At 56.1% G+C, this 21,231-nt stretch overlaps 1 pseudogene across 1 annotated transcript in view; it reads left to right on the top strand.

Annotated features, from left to right (window-relative positions):
* The first annotated feature begins 1,031 nt into the window (after positions 1-1,031).
* LOC307186436 (olfactory receptor 1571-like) overlaps positions 1,032-21,231 on the top strand; it is a 41,363-nt pseudogene continuing 21,163 nt past the window's right edge. Inside the window, exons 1-2 of the transcript in view lie at positions 1,032-1,061; positions 1,722-1,787. The product of the transcript in view is annotated as an olfactory receptor 1571-like (transcript). The remainder of the gene's footprint in view (positions 1,062-1,721; positions 1,788-21,231) is intronic.

Genomic DNA, 21,231 nt, shown 5'->3' on the forward strand with positions numbered 1-21,231 from the left:
GTAGTTTGTGAGGCCACCGAGGGTTTTCAGTGGGTCCTGCACTGGGTGTAGCCTTTCCTGAAGCCTGCCGGTTGCTGGGGGAGGGACACCCATGGCTTAAGATGCCCCTGTCCCCACCAGTCCCTGTCTTCAGAGCAGGTCGTTCCTGCGGACCCATCTGTGGGTCACTGACCGAAAACCTAGGGAGTCCAGGCCCGGTACTGGGGCAGCCTGCTTTCGCCCTGGGCCTCGGCTCCGGGCAGGACGGGGAGCACACGGGGAGATGCGGACAGTGGCCCCGGCAGAGGGCGGGGTCCCGGGAGAGAAGGGAGCCCCGGCCTCCCCTCAGGGGAGCACAGACCTGACCCTCTGGTTGCCTGTTGCCGCCGTAATGAGCAAAGCATGCCGGGCATCCAGACGGTGTGGGCGGCTCCAGGGCAGAGCCGCGTCCTGCCTTTTCCTGCTCCGAGAGGCTGAGCGTTCCCTGACGTGCGGCCCCTCCTCCATCCCCAGGCCGCCTGGGGGCCAGTCCTCTTCGCCCCCCACTCTGTGCCTCTCTCCTTGCTGCCTCCTCCGTGTCAAGGACCCCGGCGGTTGCATTGGGTGCCCCCTCAGCCAGGAGAATCCGCCCTCCAAGTTCAGCGGATGGCAACCCTCGCCACGTAGGCTGACAGGGTCATTGGCTCCAGGGTTTCGGACGTGGTGTCCCTGGAACCACTATTCTGCTGACCACTGTCACTGGGGCTCTGGAGCTGCACCGGGACGGAGGGGTCCGCCTTGGGACCTGGCAAAGGACTCTGGCCGTCAGGAGAGGCTGGGACCTCGCCTGTGGGCTCCTGGGTGGTGGGTAAGGGGAGCGGCTTAACAAGAGTCCTCAGGGCTGCACCTGTTCCTCCGGGGGGTCCTCACCTGGGTCAGTCTCCAGGGTCCCGGTCCACCACGATGGTGATTCTTAGCGTCAGGAGGGCAGCGGTGTGGAGCGGGGCTTCTCCAGTGTAATTCTCGGTCTCCCGGGACTGTGTGGGTCTGGGGCAGCGGGTTGGCATGGCCGGATGCGGGCAGTGCTGCCCGGAAACCTCCCTGTGAGTATCAGGGGATGGAGGTTAGGACGGCCAGAACCAAGGTCTGCCTCGAGGGCACACTGGACGCTTGGCCCAGCCTGGCCGGCACAGCAGGCCACAGCAAGGGGACGGGCCTGGGGAGACGAGGAGGCCCCGCGCTGCACGTCACACGCCAGCAGCTCCCCCCTGGCTGCCACTCCAGAGCTGGACCAGGGTGCTGTCCACAGCGGCGCTGGCAGGGCCTTGGGACAACCTAACAGCAGATCAATCAGACCATGGTGCTACCTTCAGAAACAAGTCGGAACCCTGCCCCTGGCACCCGTCCAAGGCCAAGCCGCTCCCTGCTCTGCCCTGGCCCCCACCCCCATCCTGGATACAACAGCTGGAGGGCCCGTTCCTGGGGCTCCCACGTCCCCAGAGAACCCAGCCCCACGGCTCTGGTCACCCCTCTGACCTCACACGTCCACCCCACCACACCCCTGCAGCACCTGGTCACGGCCCGGCAGCCCGGTCTTCCTTCAGCTGTCTGCCCGAATGTAACTTAAGGGGGGGTTCTCCCTGACCCATGTGTAACATGCACCGCCCCCCCCACCAGCATCACCTGTCCTCCCAGCCGCTCCAGCTTTCTCCGAATACTTTCCCCCAGTGACCTGTCTGCTGCTCGTCCCCTGTCCCTGGCAGTTGGGCTCCCTGCTCCATCCTGGCACGCGGAAGGTGCCTGGTAAGCGACAAACGTCTGACGGACAAGTGAGTGAAGAGCCGTGGAAAACACCTCCGGAGAGGGAGTGTCCAGGAGCCAAAGCCCTGGCTGGAGCGCCTCACGCAGCTGGGACAGATGACAAGAGGAGGCTCTGGTGGGCTGTGACATCCGCCCAGACGCCCACCCCGCACAGACAGGGGGCTCGCGGGCACACGTGTATGCAGGGGGAGCAGCGAGGGGCTGGCTGGGCACCGGACACGCAGCCGTGTCCTGGGAGGAGGGATGGGTGGATGGCAGCATGTGACGGGTCACGTGGGCGGCCGCTGTGGTGCAACTCGGCTCCCGTGGCGAGAGGTCAGACTCGGGGACTGGCCTGGACGGCCGAGCGCCCTGTGCACCAGGCCCACATGCCGTGTGCCACGCGGGTGCAGACTTTTGGGGGCAGACTTAGAAGGTTCATGGAGGACTCACTGTTACTGATCTCAGAACTTACTACAAAGCTGCAGGGGCCAAAACAGTGGGGTGCCGGCCAAGGACAGACGCGTAGACCAGTTGACCAGACTGGGAGCCCAGAGATCAACCGTCACACGTGTGGCCAAATGGTTTCGACAAGGGCACTAAGACCCTTCAGCCGGGAAGACAGTCTTTCCAACAAATGGCGCTGAAAAAACTGGACCTCCACATGTGAAGGAATGAAGTTGGACCCTCCCCTAACACCACATAAAGAATAGACTCAAAATGGATCAAAGACCTAAACGTAAGACCTAAAGCAATCAAACTCTTAGAAGAAAACATAGGGCAAAACTCCATGATGTTGAACTTGGCAATGATTTCTTGGGTCTGACACCAAAGGCACAGGGAATAAAAGCAAAGATAGACAAACTGGAGTAATGGGTCATGGGGTCTTCCGGCCTGTGCTGGGGCCCCCATATCTGCAGAACCCCCTGGACTCAGGCCTCTGCTTCCACCCTCTCCTGTGGGAAGATCTGTTCTCACCTGTGCACAGAAAGGCCAGATGCCCTTGGGGCCCCCTGAGACCTATCTGCTGACCCCCGGCCCCAGGGGAAGTGTCTGCAGCTCAGCTCACTTCACCGTGGCCTCTGCTGCGTCCGGCGGGGCGAACACTTGCCGTGTTTCTCATACGCAGGTGTGACTGTCACGGGGCAGAGCTGACAGTTTGCCATCTGAACTCTGGAGAGAGGGGAGGCTGGGTTCCGGAAGCAGCACGTGGAGAATGACTAGAATCCACACAGGTGTTTGAACCCCTGTGACGTCTGCGTCCGTGTGCTGAGGGGACACGGCTGTGCATGGCGTCCGCCCCGAGGTCAGCCTGCGGGCACTGAAGCCTCCACCTGAAGGTGGAAGGAGACAGGAGAGGGGAGGGGGAGACGGGACAGGCCCCCAGGGGTCTCTCCGCGCAGCTGGAGCCTGGTAGCCCTCCTGCTGTTCTGCCTTTCCAGATGGTCCCGGGTCCCCGGTTCAGGGGGTCTCTGTCCCTGGAAAGGAGCAGAGGAAAGGCAGGGATGAGGCCCCACAGATGCCGACTCAGGGCAGGATCCCGTGTAGATCAAGTGGGATTCAAATGTCGGGGTCCGCAGTTTACACACAGCGCGTGTTCATTTGCATATCGTTTATGTGCGGTCTGGGCTGCAACCGTGCAGTTGAGAAGTTTCAAGAGGCCGCAGGGCCCACAGAGCCTCACAGACTGACTTTCTGCCTCTTAGAGAGAAAGTCTCCAAGCCCGCGTGGAAGGAGTGAGCACAGCGCCGCACTGTTTGCAGAGCAGCTCCGGGCGGGGACGGCTTCGGGCCCCTCTGCAGGCATCGCCCCCGTCTTGCCTCAGAAGGGCCGGAACCGCGTGGGCAGCGCCAGCCGTACCCGTGTCCTTCCTCACCGCGGCCGGCTGGGTGGGTGGCAGAGCTGGGCCCCGACCCTCCCCTGAACCTGGAGGCCTCCCCCTGCCCATGTCCACATGGGTGGCCAGTAGGGGAGGGACCGCGTCAGGAAGCGAGCTGCGGTGTGAATGTTCGCTACGATTATGTGCAAAAGGGACTTCGCTTATTTCGCTCATCTTTATCTAGATTTATGCCATTTTCTGGTACAGATACAAACTCAAAATTGGGCTGTTCGGCGTCCAAAATGCCCCCTGCCTCACAGCCCTCCAGGCATGCCTTCCCGACGTCTCACCAAAATACCAGTGAAGACTCAAAGCAATCCAGTTCCAGATGGATAAAACCCTTATTTTTAAAACAAAGTGATTAAAATACGAGGAATAAATGAGCACAATGTTTGTATTCTCGCAGAGTGAAGAAATACTCTCTAAGCTTATCATAAAGGCAGAAACTCTAAGGATTCAGAATTAAATTAAGGATTGAACTTTTCTTCATGACTGAAAATATCCCAGGAACAAAATGGAAAGGCAAATGGCTTTGGAGGAGGCAGGAATTTCAGCCTTTATGGCACAGTGTGTGATGCTGTCGTCAGCGCTCTGACATACGCAGAGGCCAAGAGCAAGGCAGGTGCGTGGCTGACCTGGCAGGTGCCTGGCCCCGCCCACTTGCCGCCCGCGTCCCCCCGTGCCTCTTCTCAGGGTCTGCACGGTGCTGGCCTGGAGTCCTGGGGAATTTAGCCCCCACACCCACTCCACCAGCAGCCTCGACAATGCCTGACGGGGCCGGGGGTCAATCACTCAGCTTTCTCACCCTTGGGAGGGGATGCCGGCCCAGTGGCTTATAGGACCCCTTCACTGACTGCCTTCTCTCTCCCGCTCCCTTCCCCCTCCCGAGGTGGGACCATCTCCCAGATAAGCTGCTTAGTGCAACTCCCGGACTCGGGATCTAGTCCTGAGGGAATCAAACCAAGATATTCCCCCAATTAAAAGTGGGAAAAAAGGGCCACCAAAAGGGAAACACAGACAGCCAGTAACTATGTGAAAATGATTAGGAATCTAGAATTACAGATTCTAATGGGAGACGTGCAGCCTCCAGAGGGTGATTAAGCAGAACCAGAGCGTCAGAGCCTGGGACCTGTCGTCCCCACAGCCTTCAAGACGTATTTTGGGCCACATTCACGCGATCGTTAAACACACATGGCGCAATTCCACTCTGTCGTTTACTCGAAGAAACTAATTGGATAAGTGTGCAAAGAGCCCCAGGTATGCACGAGATGTTTAAAGCAAAGACAAGGAAAAGCAGCACACTTAAATGGCCAGTAACAATGGACAGCTTACTGCAAGTACCATTGATTTCCACAGTGAAATACCACGTAACCACCAAAAAAGATGACTGCATTATCTATTGGTTGTCATAGAAAAATACTCGTGATACACGAGGTGCAGACGGTGGGATAATGAAACAGTGTGTAGAGTGGCGCCCACTTTATATGCAGACGCCGACAGGTGTAATTTCTGCACTGGAGAATGTCTAGGAAAGGGGAGAGCAGCTACCATTCCAACTGCTGTTACTTTGGAATGGTGGGTGGCGTAGATCATTCTGTTTTTGCCTATCTGTTTTCTCACTTTTCCATAATAAATATGCATTAGTTATGTGGTTTGAAAAAAGCTGGCCCCTGCTCCTGCCAGAGAACAGTCGCGGGTTGCCGAATGCTCTGAGTACAGAGTGCTGTTCGCACCTGCACTGCCCGATGTTTGGTGTGTGCCCCCAGTCCAGAGGCGTTGTCTCCACACCACCACTCAGACCCGTCAAGGCAGGAGCACGAGATCCCCAGATGCTCACACCTGGGGCCGGCCCTGCTCTAACCAGCTAGACCCATGCGGGGGGCTACTCTCCCCAGGGATAACTGTGCCTTCAGCTTGGGGAGGGGTCATCTGCTTCTCCCCTTGGCCCTGGTGGCTCCCTGTGGGTCCCACTGTCCGTGGCCTTGGCCAGCCCCTGGGTTGTGTCTTCCAGGTGGGCACAGCCAACAGTGCCTCTTTCCTCCTAGTTCCAGCTAAAGTCCCAGGGAAGATGCTCATTGGCCAGGATGGAGTCACATGTTCATCCTGAGCCAATCACGATGGTGGGGCCAGGGGTGGCGTGCACTGACCGGCCAGCCAAGACCCTGCCCATCCCTGGAGTGGAGGAGGCAGGTTCAGCCCAAGAGAACCACCTAAGGAGAGACTGGGGTGACTGAGGGGCTCACAGGAGGGGCATGGATGTTCCCCCACCCTTGCTGGGTGGCGCTGCTCCGTGCTGACCCCGCCAAGTGTGCAGAGATCCTTTGTCCTCACGCAGCCCACTGTGAGGGGCTGCTGCCTCTCCCAGCCCTGGGAGGGGAGGTGACACCCAGGAGGGGCAGAGCTGAGCCCTGGCTGGGTGATGGGCCCTGGACCTGGACCCTGGGCCAGGCCAAAGGCAGGAGAGGGAGGCTCTGGGCAGCAGTGTCTGGGAACCCCTCGGCCATGGTCAGGCTTGGCTGGGGAGCGGGCTGAGGGGAAGGTGAGGACCCTTGGCCCAGGTCCCAAGGAGCCTGGCTGATGCCCCTGGAGCGCCAAGGTCAAGTGGTAGTGCCGGGACGGGGATGGGATGGATTTCCCGCCGACACAGGAGAAGAGCCAAGGGGACATTGGGAGGTCGGTACCAGGGGAGCCCCAGAACCCCCACTCCCCACACCCCTCCCCAGGCCAGCCAGCCCAGGGATCTCCTGCTCCCACCTGAACCCAGCCAGCTCCACTGGGGGCAGCAGAAGAGTGTCTGAAAATTACAAAGCCATGGCCAACAGCCTGCACCACCCTGGACACGGTGACCCGGGACACACAGGACACTGAGAATGCGGACTGGACCTGGCAGGCAGCCCAACTCCAGGACGGCCCAGACTCATGCCACCTCTTTGGGTCCAGACCCGGCCAAGGAGCACCCCCCCTGGGAGCACAGGAGGAAAGAGGCTCTCCTCTGGGACTGCCTACCTGGGGTACATGACCCTGGGAGAGTGGGGCTGTGGGGAGACTGCAACGGGAGCAGGATGTGTATTGTCACTGCAGAAGGTGATGAAGGGTGAGCCAACGATGCCCGTGGAAGTGCCCTGTGAGCAGCCAGCGGCACGTCCTGCTGTGCTGGCCGCGCTCCTCTGCGTTCTGTGCCTGCACTTCTCACACCCCTCTCAGGTAGGGAGGCCCCTCCCTGGATCACTAGACCCCCTGCTCACCCACTGACTGCTCAGCTAACAATGGCCTCACCCCCCCCCCGGCCCAGTATGGCCGGCCCCTTGGTCTCGGTGTCCTTGCTGATGACACGAGGCCATTTCATTACTCACTGGGCTGTCTTGGGAACAGAGTGGCCAGGACCGGGTGAGCATCTGTCCTGGCCATGTGGGATCCTAGCAGCGGGCGTGCAGGGGCCCAGATCCAGGCCACCCCAGTGCTGTGAAGTGTCACAATGGCAAGAACCTTTCCACACGGCAAAAGCAGAGACACGGCTACAGTTCGTGCACCTTTTAGAGCAAAGCCGGCTTTGTGCCACGCACGCGCCATGTGACCCCTGCAGCAGTCACGGAGGTAACAGTGTTTCTCCCAGAGCAGCCTTGATGCTCCACCCTGGGCAGCGGTGCAGAGGTCACTTGCGGGCAGCCAGGGCCGCCCCCTGCCTTCCTGCACCCACACCCCAGGTCCTGGCAGGGGAGCCCTCACACCAGGATCTCACACACACACACACACAGGACTTCTGGTTCTGGCAGATCCAGGAACTTGGTTCCCTGCCTGTCACTCCCACTGGAAGCAAAGGTGCCAAATAAACCACGAGCAGTCGTCCTCAGACACCCGAGGGAGCTGGAGGGGAGGAGCGAATACGCAGAGGCTGGAGCTGGGGCGTGTGGGAGCCCAGGGGAGGCCCAGGTCGGGGAGGTTCAGGGCCGGCCAGACCAGTGCAGTCCAGTGGGGAAGCCCTCCCCACACGGGGGCCGCCCTCTCCTCACAAGGGTGAACCCGGATAACTCCTCAACCCCACCACCCAGGGGACTGCCAGCCCCTAACTTTGGCATTGAGAGGAGGAGGAAACCTCTCCGTTGGGATGTGCGACTGCTCACGGACCCTCAGGAGGCTGGCATACCAAATTCACGCCACCTGAGGACCCCAAGGCCCAGAATTTCAGCTGAAGTGGTTTCAGTCTGGCAGTGCCTCTGGGAGAACCCAACCTCAACCTGACCTCAAGGAGCTCCCACAGGTAAAAGTCCAAGACACAGGAAATCATAGTAAAAACCACAAAGCACACAGGCCAGAAGCCGCCACAAGTGAGCTAAGAAACCAGAGGCAGCAAAACAGGTCACAGGTGCTCCGACTGGGGGGCTGTCAGGGCAGAATACCCGGTGAGTTAGGTGTGCCTGGGTCAATACAACGGGACTTCACATGTGAATAAAGGGCACGTGACCAACAAAAATGTAGCAAGCTAAACTGAAAATGACCAAATAGAATTTCTAGAAATGAAAAGTATAATAAATGGAGATAAAACTCAGTGGATTAAGAAGTAAATAAAATTAAAAATAAAGATTCAGTAGTCAAGGGATTGATTTAATTGCAGTTCAATGAGGTTAAAGAAAGAACTAGTGAAATGGAAGATAGAGCTGAAGAAATTTTCTCTAATTCGGCAGACACACAACCACGGAAAACGTGAAGAGTACGTGGTTAAGAGCAAAGAAAATGGCAAGTATGCACAGTTAAATGTAATAAGTAGATGATCTAAGACACCACGTGTTGTCTACCCACCTAGATAAAATAGACAAGGGCACGAAGAGCAGTGTGGGCTAACTTCAGGCTGTGGGAGCTCAGGCAGGCAACTTACGTGACGGATGAGATGCCGGATGCGGAGCACACAGCTTCTTGACTTTTAAGGGGAAGGGGCAGCAGAGCAAGAAAGGAGAGAACAAGAAACATAGGGAAAGGGAGACAAATATCAAGGTTGAGACAAACATGTGGTGAGACGTCAACAATGCCAAAAGTCGATTCTTTGAAGACGGCTGGTGAGACGGACAAACCCCTGGCCATCCTGACCACGAAGGAGGGCACAGATGACTAGTGTTAGGGATGAGAACAGAAGACATAACCACAGACGCTCCACCAATTACGTGGGGGTTGTTATGAATAGCTCTATCCTCTTGGATGAAGTGGCTAGAACTCTGGAAAAATATAACTTAATAAAAGCAAGCCAAGAAGAAATAACTGACCTGAATAGTCCTGTAAACATTAGTAAAATTGAACCAGTGGATAAAACCTTTCAAAGCAAAGCAGGCCTAGATAGTTTTAACCGGCAAGTTTTACCAGCATTTAAGAAAGAAAGGATTCTAATCTAAAAAAAGTTATTTCAGAGCATATGAAAAGGAACTTTTTCTAAAAGTCTATGTCATATATCATATCTTAATGGTGAACTCTTGAAAGTGTTCCCTTTAAGGTCAGGAACAAGGCAGAGGTGACCACTGTCACCATTCTAGTCAACGCTGTATATAAGTCCTAGGAAAGGTTCATAGGGAAGACAAGAAAAGCCGCACAGTCATCCTCAACATTTGGCTGTTAACTCATCGTCCAAGATGGCTGCCCAAGTGCTGGCCATCATGTTTGTATTCCAGCCAAGTGGAGAAAGTAAACGAGAAGGAAGTATGACTGCTCTCTGCTTGGACGTTACTTGAGAGGCCTATCTACCGCTTCTACTTCTACCCCACTGGCCGGAGGACGTTATTGGACTCAGCTGTCACCTTAATTCTGGGTGGCCACAAGTGGAGAACAAATGGAGAATGGGGCAGGGATGCAGGGACAAGCAGTCAGAACTGAGAGGACAGCTCAGGCAGTGGGCAGACCAAAGGTCCAAGCCACGACCGGAGGTCATCCCCTGCTGGGAGTGGTGACATGCCACTGACATCCCCCAGCTGCGCCCACCCAGCCTCCAGCCCCTTTGGGGGATGAGGGGAGGAGGCAGTGGGATGGCCGTTGGTCTTCTGTGGCAGCTGGAGCCATGTGGGCCGGACTCTGGCCTGGCTTGCGAGACACCGCATGACCTTGCTCGTTTCAGTGCCATGCGCGGGAAGCCGCGTCGAGCAGCTGTTTTGCTGCCGGGGTCCATGTACTGGCAGGAGGGCTTTCAGCAAATGTGCGGGGCGCGGCGGCCTTTGCCATAATTTCAGCAACGCGTATTTTTAGCTTAAAGACCCCGGCGCGACCTGACTATGCAGCCCCAGAGCCTAAAGCTGCCATCAGAGCCAGGCGGAGGCAGCTGGTCCCCCCCCACCACCCAGTCCAGACAGTGCCCTGTCGGGAGGACCAAAGCAAAGGTCTTGTGGGTCACACACTCCAGAATGTTTAAAACACCTGCCAGACAAGGGACCAGCTGCAGTGCCGGTGCTGCATTTAGCAGTGAGGACATGGGGGCCATGGGGGCCTCCGCCGAGCAGAGAGGACCCTGGATGCACAGTGGGGACCCCACGGTGCATGCGGAGGGGTGGGGTCTAGGAGCTGCAGGGCCCCAGCTTCCATCACCTTGTCGTGGAATCCTCTGTCCCCTCCGCAGGGCCAGCAGGAAGGGCTTCTGTGACAGGTGACGGGGGAGCCCAGAGGTGCAGCCTTGCAAATTCCCATCGAGGTTATTCTCAGAACGCAATAGCCGGGAGGACGGGCAGGGCATTTGTCAAAGATGGAGCCGGCGTGATAACCAGGCACTGTGCCCTAGAGGAGAGGTGGGCTGCGTCAGCAAGGCCTCAAAGCGACTGGGTTTAAATCTTTTCTGCAGGTCGGGTCTGAGCGGGGTGTGAACGCTCCTCTAGCCTAGGTCCAGTGGTGAGGAATTGGGCGGTGAAGCCCTCAAGGGCTACGCTGCCCCTCCTGGTCTTTCTGGAAGGGGCCCTGGGCACCCCCAGCCTGACCAGTGAGTAGGGTGCACACGTAAAGTCTGAACCCAGGGTGCGACGATAAGCAGAAAGGCAGTCCGGCCACTCGGGGCTCATGTGAGGCTGTGGGGAGGCAAGAGGGCTGGGCCGGCCCCGCCCAGAGCAGGACCCTCGTCCCTGGCATCTGCCCGGTACCCCGGCCCTCGGCCTCCCAGTGGGCCCGGGTCAATCCCAACACATTGGTCAACGAGACCAGAGTCCACTGGGTACCACCAGCAGGATGGCGCAGCAGCAAGGGCCACAGGTTTGCTGGGCACCCCTGGGCACCCCTTCAACTCGAGGGTCCCCCTGTCAGCAGGGCGTATTGGAGGAGGGGCGGGGCTTTGTCCAAGCCCCAGGTTAAGAGTTACTCATGGATGAGAGCTCCTAGTCTACAAGCTTTCCTGGAGTCCTTATCGTTTAAGAAACGTGTCCCTGAGGACAGGCCAATACATTGTGTCATCCTGGTGCAGAGTCCCCGCCTTGGTCCGCATTGTGGGGTTCCCTGAGGGGGAGGGGAAGGCCGGTGCTCTCCTTCCCACGATCTAGGTCGAGCCTCCTTCAGTCTCCGCACGCTGTCTGGGTCGGACCCTCTCCCCGGGGCGCCCCGCTCCAGCCCTCTCTGCGGGTGCACCCCCTAAGCAAGGTGGAGTTCACCCCTGGACACCGAATGTCCTGGAGCAGTGGCTGCAGACCGCCGTGGATTGGGGGGCCTTGTGGGGTGGGGAGCGTCCTGGAGAGGGGAGGGGAGGGCTGCAGGGGCTTCCACGGGGGGCCAAGGCTGGCTGCCCCACCGCCACCTGGGACAGGACGTTCTGCCCCCCTGTAGCCCTCGGGACGCTGCCTCCTTCGGGGAGGCCCTGTGGCCCCTGGACATCCCACCCCCGCCTTCCATCAGAGCCCACCAAGGGGGACCTTGTCTCTGACCTTCGACCTCAGAGAGCTTGGTCCCGTGGCCAGTGCAGAATCTGGAGAAAGTGGCCCTGGCATCACCCAGGGACAGCTCGGGGGCACTGCCGAGTGTTGCTGGGGGCATCAGGACTTAATATCGCAAACAGGGTCCACGACCGACCGGCGCAAGATCACGACACCCTGCCTGCCCCCAGCCTGGCTGACACCAGCCTGCGTCTGGTCCCCGCTGGGGGACACAGTTCTCACCCCCAAGAACAGGTGTTGTCAAGTGTCACCAGCCATGAGGTTCCTGTCCCAGCCCCCTCTTCCCTGAATGGAGGGTGTGCCAGGGACGGGAGCTCTCCGTCAGCCTCCCCCTGTCCCCACAAGTGTAATGAGGCCCAGACAGGCAGGAAGTGTGGCGTGTGACAGCTCAGATAATGGTTCTAATGAGAGGGGCTGCGGGACAAAGGTGGCATTCAGCGCGTCCTGGGACAGCGGGTCCCTCCCGGCCCGTTGGCGGCAGGCGGTCCTGGATCGCCAGCTTTCTGAGGGCGCCCCCCCACCCCACAAGCCTGAGTTTAACGAGCGGCTCCCCTGTGTGGCCACCTCCAGACCCTATCTTGGCTGGAGTTCCCTGTTCCTGTGGGGCTGCCGGAGCCCCAGCCTGACTTCACCCACAGGGCTTCCTGTCTGAAAGCAGTTCTGCCTCTTCGTCCGGTCTTCCTTGTAAACTGGCAAAAACTCACCAATGGTGGGTTTCTGCGGGTTTGGCAGCTGTGGCCCCATTTGAAACAGTTTAAATGAGCAAAGAGCGAAAGGGGGTAAAATTGCAATCAGTGTACAAATAAAATACACTTTCCGGTTTAGTACTTGAGTAAACCAGAGTGTGCGTGATAAAACTTTAGGTTCAGAAACTAGCAAAGCTACTTTGGAATTACACAGGGTGTCCTGAAACACTGAAGGCATCTCTGCTTCTCCCTAACGTTCACCCACTTCCTATAAGAGTTAGCAGAAAGAAAGAAATCATAAAGATCAGACCAGAAATAAATGAAAAAGAAATGAAGGAAACAATAGCAAAGATCAATAAAACTAAAAGCTGGTTCTTTGAGAAGATAAACAAAATTGATAAACCATTAGCCAGACTCATCAAGAAAAAAAGGGAGAAGACTCAAATCATTAGAATTAGAAATGAAAAAGGAGAAGTAACAACTAACACTGCAGAAATACAAAAGATCATGAGAGATTACTACAAGCAACTATATGCCAATAAAACGGACAACCTGAAAGAAATGGACAAATTCTTAGAAAAGCACAGCCTTCCAAGACTGAACCAGGAAGAAATAGAAAATATAAACAGACCAATCACAAGCACTGAAATTGAAACTGTGATTAAAAATCTTCCAACAAACAAAAGCCCAGGACCAGATGGCTTCACAGGCGAATTCTATAAAACATTTAGAGAAGAGCTAACACCTATCTTTCTCAAACTCTTCCAAAATATAGCAGAGAGAGGAACACTCCCAAACTCATTCTACGAGGCCACCATCACCTTGGTACCAAAACCAGACAAGGATGTCACAAAGAAAGAAAACTACAGGCCAATATCACTGATGAACATAGATGCAAAAATCTTTAATAAAATACTAGCAAACAGAATCCAACAGCACATTAAGAGAATCATACACCATGATCAAGTGGGGTTTATTCCAGGAATGCAAGGATTCTTCAATATACGCAAATCAATCAACGTGATACACCATATTAACAAACTGAAGGAGAAAAACCATATGATCATCTCAATAGATGCAGAGAAAGCTTTTGACAAAATTCAACACCCATTTATGATAAAAACTCTCCAGAAAGTAGGCATAGAGGGAACTTTCCTCAACATAATAAAGGCCATATATGACAAACCCACAGCCAACATCGTCCCCAATGGTGAAAAACTGAAAGCATTTCCACTAAGATCAGGAACAAGACAAGGTTGCCCACTCTCACCACTCTTATTCAACATGGTTTTGGAAGTTTTAGCCACAGCAATCAGAGAAGAAAAGGAAATAAAAGGAATCCAAATCGGAAAAGAAGAGTAAAGCTGTCACTGTTTGCAGATGACATGATACTATACATAGAGAATCCTAAAGATGCCACCAGAAAACTACTAGAGCTAATCAATGAATTTGGTAAAGTAGCAGGATACAAAATTAATGCACAGAAATCTCTGGCATTCCTATACACTAATGATGAAAAATCTGAAAGTGAAATCAAGAAAACACTCCCCTTTACCATTGCAACAAAAAGAATAAAATATCTAGGAATAAACCTACCTAAGGAGACAGAAGACCTGTATGCAGAAAATTATAAGACACTGATGAAAGAAATTAAAGATGATACAAATAGATGGAGAGATATACCATGTTCTTGGATAGGAAGAATCAACATTGTGAAAATGACTCTACCACCCAAAGCAATCTACAGATTCAATGCAATCCCTATCAAACTACCACTGGCATTTTTCACAGAACTAGAACAAAATATTTCACAATTTGTATGGAAACACAAAAGACCCCGAATAGCCAAAGCAATCTTGAGAACGAAAAAGGAGCTGGAGGAATCAGGCTCCCTGACTTCAGACTATACTACAAAGCTACAGTAATCAAGGCAGTATGGTACTGGCACAAAAACAGAAATATAGATCAATGGAACAGGATAGACAGCCCAGAGATAAACCCACGCACATATGGTCACCTTATGTTTGATAAAGGAGGCAGGAATGTACAGTGGAGAAAGGACAGCCTCTTCAATAAGTGGTGCTGGGAAAACTGGACAGCTACATGTAAAAGTTTGAGATTAGAACACTCCCTAACACCATACACAAAAATAAGCTCAAAATGGATTAAAGACCTAAATGTAAGGCCAGAAACTATCAAACTCTTAGAGGAAAACATAGGCAGAACACTCTATGACATAAATCACACAAGATCCTTTCTGACCCACCTCCTAGAGAAATGGAAATAAAAACAAAAATAAACAAATGGGACCTAATGAAACTTCAAAGCTTTTGCACAGCGAAGGAAACCATAAACAAGACTCAAAGACAACCCTCAGAATGGGAGAAAATATTTGCAAATGAAGCAACTGACAAAGGATTAATCTCCAAAATTTACAAGCAGCTCATGCAGCTCAATAACAAAAAAACAAACAACCCAATCCAAAAATGGGCAGAAGACCTAAATAGACATTTCTCCAAAGAAGATATACAGAGTGCCAACAAACACACGAAAGGATGCTCAACATCACTAATCATTAGAGAAATGCAAATCAAAACTACAATGAGATATCATCTCACACCGGTCAGAATGGCCATCATCAAAAAATCTAGAAACAATAAGTGCTGGAGAGGGTGTGGAGAAAAGGGAACACTCTTGCACTGCTGGTGGGAATGGGAATTGGTACAGCCACTATGGAGAACAGTATGGAGGTTCCTTAAAAAACTAAAAATAGAACTACCATACGACCCAGCAATCCCACTACTGGGCATATACCCTGAGAAAACCATAATTCAAAAAGAGTCATGTACCAAAGTGTTCATTGCAGCTCTATTTACAATAGCCAGGAGATGGAAACAACCTAAGTGTCCATCATCGGATGAATGGATAAAGAAGATGTGGCACATATATACAATGGAATATTACTCAGCCATAAAAAGAAACGAAATTGAGTTATTTGTAGTGAGGTGGATGGACCTAGAGTCTATCATACAGAGTGAAGTAAGTCAGAAAGAGAAAGACAAATACCGTATGCTGACACATATATATGGAATTTAAGAAAAAAAAATGTCATGAAGAACCTAGGGGTAAGACGGGAATAAAGACACAGACCTACTAGAGAATGGACTTGAGGATATGGGGAGGGGGAAGGGTAAGCTGTGACAAAGTGAGAGAGTGGCATGGACATATATACACTAACAAACGTGGAGTGGATGGCTAGTGGGGGGCAGCCGCGTAGCACAGGGAGGTCGACTCGGTGCTTTGTGGCCGCCTGGAGGGGTGGGATGGGGAGGGTGGGAGGGCGGGGGACGCAAGAGGGAGGAGATATGGGGACTTGTGTATGTGTGTAGCTGGTTCACTTTGTTATGGAGCGGGAACTAACACACCATTGTAGAGCAATTATGCTCCAATGGCGATGTAAAAAAAAAAAAAAAAGTTAACGGTTTCTGGAGTCTTGAGACTTGATTTGCTAACAGTTCTCATGCACGAGTGAGCATTCGCATATGAGTCCTGTCTGAGCCGGGGGGTCGGGGGCTGCATTTCTGAGCAGCTTCCTGGGAGCAGCGGGGGGCCCTGTCCAGGGATCTGGGGGCAGCTTCCGCCCCCACAGGCTCTGGGGGTGCTGGGGGAGCCCTACGCTGCCTGAGGGGCAGGTGGCCGCATCTGGAGGTGAGGACCTGGCCGAGGTGACGGGGCACCGTGGGAGACGGTGTGCTCCTTTTCAGATTGTAAATAACGCTGCTCGATGTAGAAGATACGGGAAATCCACGAAAATCTCAGCAGGAGAAGTCACGAGTGCCCTCGGTAGCCTTTTTTTATCTTTATGTTATTTTGGTCTGCTGCTTCTCCCATGGCAAGCCCACAGCGTGTACTTATGATGTTGCAAACACATCCCCACTTTATTTAAAACCCTGTCTAGGAGTCGGGGTCCCACGTAGGTTGGTGCACCTGCAGGGGCTGGGGTGGGGCTGCGCGTCCCCTGAGGGGACCCCGGGAGAGGGGTAGACGGGAAAACAGCTGTTTCTCTGAACCCGCTCGACACGGGCCCACAGGTGGGGCTCCTCCAGGCTCCAAGAAGCTCATATGAAATCTGGGGTCCGTGCTGCCCTGACACCCTGAAGGTTGTGGGACCTGAAAACCAGGCTCCACCCACCTCTCATTTATCAGCTGCCTCGGATGTCAGGGGTCAGAGGTCGGTCATGAGGGTCTCACTGGACCCAATCCTTGTTCCTGGACACCTGGGTGCTCCGTGTTTTCCGGAGCTGGGAGGAAGGAAGCGCCCTGGTGGGCGGGGGTGGGTGCCAGGGCCAGCTCACCAGGGCCCCGTTGGGGTCTTGGCCCCAGGCCTGCCCTGAAATGGGCGTCCCGCACTTCCATGTTATTCTGAGACACATGAGGACTCCGTCGGTTTTCCTTGAAGGACTTGCGTCTGGAGGAAGGCGGACACCTGGCCCCTCCCCCGCCAGACGGTGCCCGCAGCACCGGTTCACACGCGGCTGCCCGCCAGGGGGCGCAGCTGCCGAGAAGCAGAAAGTCTCCCTTTGTTAATCACGCTCCGGCAAACTTCGTGCTGTGCTGGCCTGGAAAGTGGGTCGCGGCCGGGCCAGCGGGGCAGGGGGTGGGGGGAGCCTGGACCCTCATCGGGCCGCGTGGAGCCACCGCTGGGGGAGGCCGGCTGCCCGTCTGGACGCGGTTTCTCTTCTGACTCACATAAGTATTTATAGCAGAAGAGAGACGCTCCAAGGCCAGGCTCCTGAGACGGGAGTCCGGAGAGATTAAATCTCCGCGCAGGCCTCAGCCCGTCTGCGCCCTCGGCCGCGCGGCGTCTGGCAGCCAGCGATGAAGGGCAACTACTGTGGTTTCCCGCCGCCCGTTCCGGACGCGGCACATCTGCCCATCGCGGTCGCGAGAAGATGCCAACCCCAAAGGGGCAGATCCGTGCCCAGACACCGCAGCCTGGACGCGGTGGAGACACCAGGGAGGCCGCACGTCTGCATCAGCGCTCCCCCCGCAGAGCCCCCGGGGCGGGAGCTGCAGCCCCTCTTGTGCCGGTCACCTTGTGTCCAGTGGGCCCGGGGGACTCGGTGACAGAGGCTGCACCTGTCCTGGGGAGCGCTGGCCTGGGCACCCCTGGGAAGGGTTCTTCTGGGCTTGGGCCCTAAACGTGCAGGGTTATTGCCAATGAAACAGCCAGAGGAGGGAATGGCTGGTGTCCCCAGGGGTCAGGCACAGGTGTGACACGGGTGCCAGGTGTCACCCAGGCTGTCGGGGCAGCGAGGCCCCGGCTTCTCTCCCACCCCTGGGCTCTGGCCAGTTGCAGACAAGGAGCAAAGAGACGGCAGAAGAGAGGAAGGCCCAGGACGGCCCGGCCTCGTAGCACAGGGCAGTGGGGGTGGGAGCAGGAAGGGTTTCCTGTCCCAGAGGCCTTGGCTCTGTGTCCCCTCCAGAGAGGCCAGGGCCCACCGGCCTATGTCCTGCCACTGAGAAGGAGCTTCCGGAGGGGCGCTGGCCCCCCAGCTGCTGGCCGTCACCCCATTAAGCCCGGGGTCAGCCAGGCCCCTGCCTCCAGTCGGGATGGCCCTGAGGCCCCCTCCTTGCCCACTCCTCCAAGGCCGCCTGGTACCATCATCCTTCCGTCCTGCGCGGGCTCCGCGCGGCCTCTCTGGGAGGGGGCGGTGCTGTGGTGAGAGATGATGCCTGAGACCCCGCCCACATGCCTCTCACGTGTCTCTGAACCCCCCTCTGGAAGTCCCATGGGGGGGAGTTAAAAACCCTAAAGTCTGAAAGAAAGGGTTAAAGTGCCCGTTCTTGGGGAATTTGCGTCCAGGCTCAGAGAGCTGAGTCCTGTCTCAGGACAGTGGCTTGGCACGGTCGGGGTCAGTTAGTGAGGCCAGGAGACGACCCTAGACTCACACAGGCCACCCCGCCGTCGTTGGGTGGGAACGTGTCCACAGAAGCCTGAACTCGGGGCGCAGGGACCCCTGCAGTGGCCCAAGGGGTCTGAGAGGGGGAAGCGTGGACATCATCTCAGGCCTGGCCTCACCAGCACCCCGCCAGCCTGTCCTGCTACGTGTCCAGGTCCGGGGCCCACCAAGAGGCTGGCGATGGCTCTGGCCCCCCGGCCTTACCTGGGGGAGAGCCCCCACTGCCCGTCCCCTCGTGACACTTTCCTTCGCCCACAGGGTCCCCGTGCCCACCCCTCTTTGTGCGTTGGGGGCTTCCAGTGCCCCTGAGTGTGCCCGGCCTGCAGTCCTGGGGGTGGCCTGGCTGCAGGCTCTGGGTCCCTGCCCGGGGCCAACTGTCTCCCTCCAGCGCTGACTCACTCTGGCCCGTGGGTCCTGCGTCCTGGTGGTGCCCCCTCCTCCCACGTGCATTTCAGGAGAGCCCCCTCCGTGGAGCTCTCACCTGGGGGCTGCAAAGGGTCCTGACCTATGGAGAAACGTTCTCGCAGTTTCATGTGCACCCCTCACAAGGTTAGAACAACTCATGGTCACCCAAGTGAACGTTATACCTAAATGTCTGTATGCACTGCTGAAACCGCTGAAGCATTAGAAAACTAGGATAAAGGTCTGAGGGTCGAGCAGCGGTGAGGAATTTTAGCATGACCCAAGGCCCAAACTGTAAAGCTAGTGGGACCTGATTTTCTAAGAATCTGAAATTTCTCTAGAGCAAGATTTAACGAACACAGCTGGAATGTAATGTCAGGCTGGGGAGATGGGGTTCACCCCAGTCCTACTAAGGAGCTGCTGGCGGGTTTGGGGAGGCTCCTCTCCCGGGGCACCTCGCTCCGTCTCGCTGGGGGGATCTTAGCCGTCCCTCCCGCCCCCACCTCCCACAAGTTCATCTTGGGATTCATCCTTGTCCTTCTCTCTCTCTCTCTCTTGTTTTTCAATAATCAGTTTTCTGTCTCACAAGCCCTTCGTATCTGAAGACGTGTCTCTGTCTGACTCAGAGGCAAGGTCTTTCTCTGTGTCTGCTTTTCCTCTGTCCCCTTTACACACGTCGGGTGTGTGTCCCCGTCCTAGCTCTGTCTCTCAGCCGCTCTGGCCACGTTCGCCTCTACCTCTGTCTTTTCAGTCCTGGGAGGATTTCTGAACTTCCCTTCGGATTCCTGGGCTTGTTTTTCGGGGGGGGGGGGCGAGTTGCCCTTTGCTTTCAGAGTCAACAAGCCCACATTTCTCTCAAGACCCTGTCCTCTTCCCAGAACGATTCCCGCTCATGCCCATAGGCACCAGGTCCCTCTGAGACGAGTTGGGCGCACAGGTGGGCTTTCGGAGCTCAGTCCCCCTGGGCCAAAGGATCGGGTCCTGCCCCCTCAGGCTCTTCCACGGGGGGAAGGGGTGGCGGAGTGTCCCTTGCCCTCCTCCCTTTCTGGAGGGGCTGGCCTGGCTCGAGCGGAGTCCGTGCCCGGCTCGGGAGTTGGGGTATCAGATCCTTCAGCCTGGTTGTCAGATGGCCCTGCCGCACGGGGGGACCCAGCTCCCAGTCAACCCGATCCCAGGGGCAGGGTGGGAGCTTCCCAGAAGATTCTGTGTCTGAAGGCGGTGGTCAGGGTCGACACTGGCCCTTCTGTGGGGTGACCTCCCCCTGGGAGCCCCTCACCAGACGGTGAACCCCTCTGCATCCCCGCGTGTGAGAACTATGGGGTGGGCACGCTCCCTCCGTCACTCTGGGCTCTGTGTATATCCTGGAAATGCCGAGTAATTTCTCCCATGGGCAGGCACTGCCTGCTCCCTCCAGGGACCCGGTCCGCTCCTTCGGGTGATTTCAATAAGAGCCGGTGTCGGGGTGGAGGCTGTGCTCGCATCCCCGCCGTGAGCTGGGGGCCCCGGCTATTTTCATGCCTCCACCATGAGGCTGGCAGACGCCATCACCCCGTGTGTAGGGACATCTGTGTTCTAGGGCTCAGGGTGGCTGCCGAGGCCCCTGTGGATGACGGGGGGACTTGGGACCAGGCCAGGCTGGACCTGGGCCGCCTGAGGCCCGAGCCGGAGAGGTCTCTGTTTGCCGGCAGAAACGTTTGTGAAGGGGAGAGGCAGAGTTTACCAGGGGTCACCGGTGGCGGAGAGCCATCCGCGCATGTCTGTTTGGGAGAGCAGTGATTTATTTTCCTGTCTGAGCCTTGCTTTGCAGTGGGATTTGCAGCCACGAAAGTTCTTGGCCAGGACATTTGTGTCTTAGGAAATGTTGGGTTGCACTTTTATTTTTAGCTTCAGGAATGTGACACTTGATATTATTTGGGTTGTTTAAGATGGGCCAACTTTAAGATGAGAACTATGTCCCTTAACCCCACGCCAATCCTGGAACCTTCCCGTCTGAAAGGGAGGGTCTCAGTTCTGCACTGGAGAAAGCTAGCTGTCCTGTGCTCTGTTTCTGGGGAGGCTTCTGCCCGAGTTCCCCCCGTGTGCCCCGAGTCCACACCACCAGCCGGGAGGAACTGGGCTCTGGCGGGTCAGAAAGCAAACTGTTCTCCAAGCTGGTGTGGGAGCTGGGTTCTCAGGCCAGGGGACAGATACCCCCATGGGGGGGCCTCTCTGTGAGTCATGACGCCCCCCCCCAGGATGATGCGTTGCAGACCCAGGAAGCTGCCTTTCCCTTGAGCCGGCTGAGCACGCAGCCCGCGAGCTCCTGGCAGCCCTTGGGTCTTCCCCGGGATGCCCAGGTGTACAGAGTGCCTGAGGACGGAGTTATAGCCCTGGAGGGGGCCTTGGCCTCAGTACCTTCCATAGCTGTGCTGGGCGTCCCACTGTAGTGATGGCCTTTAGGCTGGGACCGGGGTGTCAGGGAGTCACGCCCAAACCCCTGTCCTCAGCTGCCCACACACCTCCGTCTAAGGGGCCCAGGTGGTCTCCATTCACCCCAGCCTCGAGGTCTGCACTTCAGCCTTTGCCCTTCAGAGCAGAGCCTGTCGGGGAGACACGGGCCTGGATGTGAAGACCTTGGTTTGAGTCTTGGTTCCGCACCAACGACTGTCCTGAGTGAGCCATGC

The sequence above is a fragment of the Stenella coeruleoalba genome, assembly GCF_951394435.1.
Source record: "Stenella coeruleoalba genome assembly, chromosome: 5".
Lineage (NCBI taxonomy): Eukaryota > Metazoa > Chordata > Mammalia > Artiodactyla > Delphinidae > Stenella > Stenella coeruleoalba.